This window comes from Callospermophilus lateralis, chromosome 4 (assembly GCF_048772815.1).
Source record: "Callospermophilus lateralis isolate mCalLat2 chromosome 4, mCalLat2.hap1, whole genome shotgun sequence".
Classification (NCBI taxonomy): Eukaryota; Metazoa; Chordata; class Mammalia; order Rodentia; family Sciuridae; genus Callospermophilus; species Callospermophilus lateralis.
The window spans coordinates 79,814,817-79,823,222 of record NC_135308.1 but is presented as its reverse complement, the minus strand read 5'-3'; positions in this window follow the sequence as shown (position 1 = coordinate 79,823,222).

Sequence of the window (8,406 nt, the reverse complement as noted above, 5' to 3'; positions counted from 1 at the left end):
CAATTAGAATATAACTCAGAGTCCGTAGGAAGAACTTTGAATAGCATATGTATAGGTCATTATTTAGACCTAATTTTGAAGTGTTTATAAAACCTCAGTGCTTAGGAAATTCCAAAAACCAGATTGGATTCTTGCTACTTGCTATATATATATTTTATAATGATTCTTGCCAGAACTCAAATAGCCAGATTAAATTCTTTGGATAAAGCAAAACAATGCAAATAAGTTGTTTATTTGCATGTTAGCAAATGAGAGTTCAGTGTTTTCTTCATCATCTGCAAAATCTTCCATGCTACCATGTGCAAACTTACACAGTATCTAGATGAAGCTCAGTTGGGCTGACTGGACAAATTCAGGATTTTCATGAAGAAAGCTCTGAACTGAACCATTAGTAAATATTGGTGTTTGCTGGTTTGGCATATAGGTGAGTTAACATAGACAATATCATTACTTTTTCGAGAGTCAGATATACATAACATTTTTGATGAATGCATGAAGAAGTCTTCAGCAGTAATATTAGAAGTTAGGACATTCTCTTACAATGGGTTTTGTCATACAGAATATACTTACAGTCATTTTTACTTTGGAATTAGTAATTGGAAATTTAGGAAATGGATTCATAGCAGTGGTGAACTGCATGGACTGGATCAGGAGAAGAAAGATCTCTTCAGTTGAGCAAATCCTCATTGCTCTGGCAATTTCGAGAATTGGTGTGCTCTGGTTTGCATTGCTAAGTTGGCGGATATCTGTGCGTTATCCAGCTTTATCAGTGTCTGGGAAAATATTTAGGATTGTTTATATATTCTTGAGAGTATGCAATCATTTTGGTGCCTGGTTTGCTACATGCCTAGGTATCTTTTATTTTTTGAAGATAGCCAATTTTTCTAACTCTGTTTTTCTTTACCTAAAGCGGAGAGTTAAAAAGGTAGTTTCAATAACATTGCTGGTGTCCCTGGTCTTCTTGCCTATAAATTTGGCACTGATGAACACATATATTGATGTCTGGATTGATGGATCTAAAAGAAACACGTCTTATAACTCCAGTTCAAGGAATTATGTACCATTTTACAAAGTTGTTTTATTCACCAATTCTATGTTCATGTTTGTACCCTTCTCTGTGTCCCTGGCAACATTTATTCTGCTAATCATCTCCTTGAGGAAACATCTGAAGAAGATGCAGCACAATGCCAAAGGATCCATAGATGCCAGTACCACAGCCCATGTGAAAGCCTTGCAATCTGTGATCGCCTTCCTGCTACTGTATGCCACTTTCTTTCTTTCAATTCTTCTACAAGTTTGGATTACCGATTTGATGGAGAAAAGTCCAATCATCTTGTTTTTCTGGGTGACTAAAATTGCTTTTCCTGCAGGCCACTCCTATGTTCTGATTCTTGGCAATTATAAGCTGAGACAGGCCTTTCTTTCAGTGCTGTGTTGGCTGAGGTGCAGGTCCAAAGATGTCAGAACTGAATCAAGTCCATAGGCCATTTTGGGATCATCTTGCATATTCCACAGGAAAATCAGCTCACAAGACATTTTTATATATTATAAATTGATACTTCATCAATGTTACTTTTTTTGTTTTTATCTTTGTAAATTTTACAAAATTAAATTTTGAATAAGTACTACCCAAACGTTTTACTACATTAGGAGTACATAAACAAGTTTGTATATCAAACAAGAAATGAAGAATAAAATACAGATTGTTGGAAACCAAATAGGCTTAATTCATCCTTTAAAGTATAAGATCCAATTTGCGAATTAAATAAAAAATTCCTCAAAATTTTTGGTCTGCCTTAACCCTCATTTCCTATCTGTTTTATTATTTTTAAATTTAAGAATTCTTTGTACATTTTATCATTATTAAGAATGTAAAATTCTCATTTTGAAGTACATTGCATTCTTCTAAATAGTTTTAAAGTATGCCCCATAATCCATTTTTTAAAAGAAATATTTTTAGTTGTAGGCAAACACAAAATCTTTGTTTTGTTTATAAAGTTTTTTTTTTTTTTTTTTTTTTTTTTTAACGTTGCCCTGGGGATTGAACCCAGTGCTTCACACGTGCTAGGCAAGTGCTCACAACTGAGCCACAACCCCAGCCCCATTTTTATTTTAGTGCAATAGAGTAGCAAATTACAACCATGATGGTCTTTTAAAATGGACATTATTGTTTATGTTATACTTTATGCTATTATGTACCTATTATGTTATTATGTTCCACTTAGGTGGAAACCAATAATATTTTCATAGGAACAGAAATTTAGCACCTGGATAATGTGTACACACAAAAGTAGAGTTTTTTTTATTTGGCTGGTTTGTTTGTTTGCTTATCAAAGTCAGCTGCCTTCTGAGCTGTCATATGTGCTTTGTGTTTTAAGCTCATTCTCTTGTCTTTTGCAGATAGAAAAATCACATGATCTGCATATAATTATTTATAATGATAATTTTAATTCTTTCTTCTTGTTATTTGTCATCCTTATTTGTATGTGTGTTTGTTATATAAGAAAATGGTTTCAACATTTAAAACATTAAGTAATTGTTATGGCTTGCACATTTCTTTGTAAATGGACAATTTCCTACTGTTTTGCCAGTAAGCATAATCCTTTTACTCTGAAATAATATTTTTTTCCTTGTCTTCAGAAAGAATCATTCTCTTTTTATCTTTTTTGATATAACCTGTGTTAAGAGGTGCTAAATTGGCTGTGTTAATTATGAAGATGATTATGTTTCTCTTTTCTGCGACCAATTAAAATAATGATGAATGTTAATAGTTGTGTCAAAACAATGGTTAACTTTATAGTGTGTGTTATGTTTATGAAACGTCACATAAATGTTCACTTTTGCATGCATTGTAAGTGATTTTTAACCATCAGAGTTAAATTGAATTTCAGAAATTATCTACAAAGTAATGACAGATAATATCCAAAGGGGGAAGTAACTTATTTGAATTACATGAGAAATCTTTTCAAAAAATCATATGCTAAAAGACAATTGATGCATATTTCATAGTACTGAGGAGTGCAACTATAATTGCAAATCCTGGCATAAAGTCTGTCCTAAGAGATTTAAGTAATTAATATTATTTCATATAAAAAGTCTGGGACTATTTTCTACACATACCTCATTATAAATGCTACAAATGGACATACAAGAAGCAGATGTTTATGGACTGATTTGTTAGGCTCTAAAATCCAAATGTTGAAACCCAGATCCCCAATTTGCCTATGTTTGGAGATAGGGCATTTATAGATCTCATTAAAGTTAAATGAGGTCATTAATGAGGGTGAGGCCCTAATCCAATAAGGCTGGTGCCCTTCTGAGAAGAGGGGAGATATCAGGAGTCCCTGTGCACAGAGGAAGACCACTGAGGTCACAGAAGAGAGGTCACAGAATAAAGGTCACTGAGAGAAGGTTGCTTGCCTAAAGCCAGCAAAAGAGGCCTCACCAGAATTTAGCCCTGTTGGCCCCTTGATCTTGGACTTCCAGGCTTCAGACCTATGTGGAAATAAATTTCCATTGTTTAAGCAGACTTCTGCAGTATATTGTCATGGAAACCAGGCAAAGTAATTCAAGGAAAAAAATTTAAGAAGGAAGGTGAGATGTTCAGGAAATGAAATGTCAAGTATGCTGAGAAATAAGCAGTGAGTTTGTATATGTTATGATAAAGTTGAAATTTTTTGTTTAAAGCAAGTTATTGTTAAGATTCTACATGAAATGAACTGCACATTCAAGCCTATTCAATTTTATTCTGCATAAATTCTTCCTTAATAAAGTTCTTTATTAAAGTATTTACATTTACATATTGGAAGGTGTGACTAGCACCAGGGGATTTAAAAGCATGTCAAGTCCTCTACTTGGATTGAAAGGAAGCAGTGATGTAATTCAGACATTATAAGAAAAAGTTTTACAAACATTAACAACTGTGTATTACCTAGTCAAAAGTAAAAAAATTGAAAGTTAACTGCTAAATATATAGTTTTGAAAAAAGAATAATAGCAATTCTGTCTAAGACAAAACAGAAAAAGAAAATTAGTGAAGAAAAGAGAAACCATGGCTAGTCAGAGTCCAAGTTATCTGGAATTCATTAACGAATTACTTTAGTTACTAAAAAAGTAGAGATACTCAGATTTTAGATCAGCACATATTTATTATACATACTTATATACAATATTATATATCATATATTTTAAGTAACATATTCATATATTCTATAATATAAATTTTATATATATTTCATTTTAGGTATTATGTATTGTATATAAGAATAATCCCTAAAAGAAATAAATAAAAAGTGGTTGAAATATGTGAATAAAGATATGGGAATATAAATATTAAGGGCTGCTAGATGTTCCCAGTATGCTTTCTTCTCTTCTTGGTTATCAACAGAACCCCAATGTTAGGGCATGGATGTTGTTTTCCAAGCTACCAAGATTTAGATACCTTTGTTAGATGAGAGATAAATAAGCTTTATCTAACTAAAGCACAAACTTTTTGCTAATTCATTCAACTTTGTAACATGAAGTTGAAATTTGTACTAATATGCCAACCAAATAAAAGCTGGTGGAGAAATACAAATATCAAATGAAATACTTATTATGGTGAAATGTATCAATGGAAAATAATCAAAATGTTAGCATAAGAAATCTGACTCTCAAACTTCATATTCTTTATATATGGGCAACCTTTGCTGTCTGTGGGATTGGTTCCTGGCCTCTTTGTTCACAACAAAATATATGGATACATAATTTCCTTATGTAAAATGATATAGTAATTGGATGAAGTATACTTTAAATCACATCTAAATTACTTATAGTAATCAATATTTTAATGCTACACACATAACTGTTGTACTTTACTATTTAAGAAAACATGAAAAAATTCAGTACGAACAAAATTCTCTTTCCAATTATTTTCAAATCCCTGTTGGTTGAATTTACAGATTTTGGATCTGTGGATATGGATGACTGGGTATAATAATGAAAGAAGAAATTAATCATATAGAAAACTATAACAAAATGTTGATGAGAGAACACTTACATTTTATCATAGGTAAAAGAAAATATTTCTTGGTAAAAATAAATAAACAGAAAAGATGCAAATATGGGTAACATTAGAAATGTAATCACAACCAATAGAAGCATATGTGCATACATTTACAACAAAAAGTGAAAAATCTAATAAATTGGACATTTTTAGTTCTTGGATGGGTAGCACAGGCAAATTCTTCATACCACGCCCCCTGTATGTGTGATGGACCAAAGCACCTTGCTATCAGGAATTTTTTCCAGCAGTACCTCTAATAATTTTACATAGAACACCTCTGCCAAAACCCCTGTCTGTGGGAAACATTCCCTGCACCTAAACTATTTTAAAAAAATATGACTTGAAACTGGACTGTTTCTTGTTAGCAACAAAAACTAGAAGGCGCTTGGAAAAAAGCCTCACATGCCATATTTTATTGAGATATTTAGTAAATCATATTAAAGCAGAAAGACTGTTTTTGAGCAGAAAGAATTTCATAAGATTCTTATTGTGTCTAAATCCTCATGCATAATACAATTCCAATGAAAATCACAGTGGATTTCAGGAATGTCTATACAATACCCCAATATTTGAATTAAACAGTTAACAATTAAATATTAGATAGAGTCAGGAGGAAGGCTTTGTAAAAGATCTCAGTATGAGAGGCATGCTTGAGAATTATTATGTGTTAAGAAACCTGAGTGTAAAAGAAGGGTATTTAAATCTCTTCAAGTTCTCCGAGATTCATTTTTTATCTTGAAGATAAAAAATAATGAGTCATGTCTTATTGTTCCTTAGAATTTTTTCAGACAAAAAATGAAATGTATGGATGGTGACGGTGTCATGTGTCTGTCAGTGTTTGTGAATTTCGAACAAAGGTTGTATGTGTGTTCTACTTATGAGCAACCAAATGAAGGGAGGACTAAGCTTTCTAGGGAGTTCCTAGGAACTGGAAGGAATTGCGAAGAAAAACTTGGCAAATGTAGAGACTGTTTTCTTCAAATCCTTTTACATGGATCCAGTGTTTTGTTAAAATGAATCCTAGTGATAATGAACTACTCAGGTCATATCCATGTAATAACTTCATTTATCAATTTAGGCATTTCTGGCATATTCTATGTATTAGCTTTTAAAATTTTGCTGGCTGACAGTCGAACTGGATGGACCTATATTATGTAGAGGTTAGACAAGGCCAAAATCTGCAAAAGCATGAAAGAGAATATGTCTTCATTTACATGCTAGCAAATGAGAACTCAGTTTTCATTCAACATCAGCTATGAAAGATTTCAGGCTATGGTAAGAACATAAATTAAATGGATAGGAGTTATTTTGAGCTGTTTTGGGAATAACATTGTTTTCCATAAGATACTATATTCATTCTTTATCAGACTGTGATCATTTTCTGCTTAGTTACAGAATGTTAAAAATAATAAGAACTTCATTGTGCATTCCAGAAAATAGCTGCTGATGGAACTTCAGGTCAAGAAATTATAAATCACAACCAAAATATTAGGAATGGCTTCCTCCTGTCATACCCCAGATTTGATAAATTTACTACTGAGCATAATTTCCATCCAAGTAAAGGCAGAATTTGTTTTGGAAATTTTGCCATTCCTCCATAGTTTAGTGAACTGGACAAGAGATGAAATATCTCCTGGACTGATTGAGTGGTCTCTGCTTTGGTTATCTTTAGAGTTGCTAGATTTGGGAAAGTTAATACCAATATAAAGCTGTGATTCACCCAGCTTCACACAGGGGAAAATAAGAATAATTGTTCTTATTTCCTGGGCAGTAACCAACCATTTTATCCTCTCATTTGCTACTAGACTCAGCACATTCTATTTGTTCAATATGCTCAATTTCTTCTGCCTTATTTTTCTTCACCTAAAGAGGAGTGTCATTCTAGTGATATGGTTTGAATGTTGAATGTTGAATGTTGTTGGTTTTTGATCATTTGGTGGTAAACATAGAAAAGACCACATAGTGAATAAACATAAAGGAAACATGATTTTGAAGATTAAATTGAGGGCACTGTAAACCTTTCAACTATGACTATATTCACTCTAGTGAACTTCTCACCTTTTATTACACACCTGATTTGTTTTCTGCTGTTAGTCTCCTCCTTCTGTAAACAAGTGAGGAGGATGTAACTCTATGTAACTCTATGGAAAAGAATCCCATGGTCTTAGCACCAAGGTTCACTTGAAGGCCTTGCAAACTTTGGTCTCCTTTCTCTTGTTATTTGCTGGGTGTTGTCTCTTTACAAGCATGACAGATTTTAATTCTAATAGGACCATTCAATAAATGAACTGGTCCTCTTGCTTTGGCAACTGCCATCATTTATCCTTCATTCATATTTCCTAATTTGGGAAAATAAGAAGCAGTAGCAGCCCTTTTTGTGAGTTTTGTGGCAAGCAAGGTGCTGGCTGAAAAAATGGAAACCTGCAAGTCCATAGATCAATAACAGGGCCATGGCATGACTTCTAGCAGAAATCATGGCTGATGGAGTCTGCAATATTTTATGTGTTCTAATACTTTTTTCAGAGAGTATATATTGAGTAATTTCTAATATATGTCCAGAAAATTGCTGACCTGTTAATTAAACAAAAGGATATATGAAAAAAAATGTTTGCGTGTGTGTGCACACACGTGTGTAACATTACAAAGATGACAATAATGTAGTTATGTAAAATGTGTTAGGAAAATTTTCAGAATTATAAAACATGCCTGTTTTACAGACATTCTTGGTTATCCTCAACTTGAAGAATTCATGATTGATATTGATTCATGCAGCTTATTTTTGGAAATCCCCATTTTTTAAATTATAATTTGTACCACACATACAGTGTCCCATAGTGTGTTTAGATATCATTATTTGAACCTCCAGTTTTTTGAATGACAAGGATATTCAATTTCAAAGTACAGCTTTGAGACTGGGGTTGTGGCTCAGCAGTAGAGTGCTTGCCTAGCACATGTGAAGTCCTGGGTTCGATCCTTAGTACCACATAAAAATAAATAAAATAAAGGTATTGTGTCCAACTTCAACTATTTTTTTTAAATGACAGCTTTGTATTATAGCTATTCATGAGATTTGTAGTGGAATATTGTTAAATTATTTGAAATAGTTTGATTTGTTAGGCAGGCACAGAACAATGTTAACTCCAAACCAGTAAGGCAAAACCTTTTTGTGTATTCTGACCAGTCTCCTGTGAAAAACATGTTTTTTTGTTTTTTTGTATTACTGTTGTTAGACAACACCTTTTACCCTCCCCTAATGTGTGCTGAATACTCCTTCCTCCAATCCTCTTGTTTTTTTCCCAGCCTTAGGAAGTTTCCTCATAGGCCTGTATCTAGTTATTTGCTGAACAGTTTTGGGGGAACTTC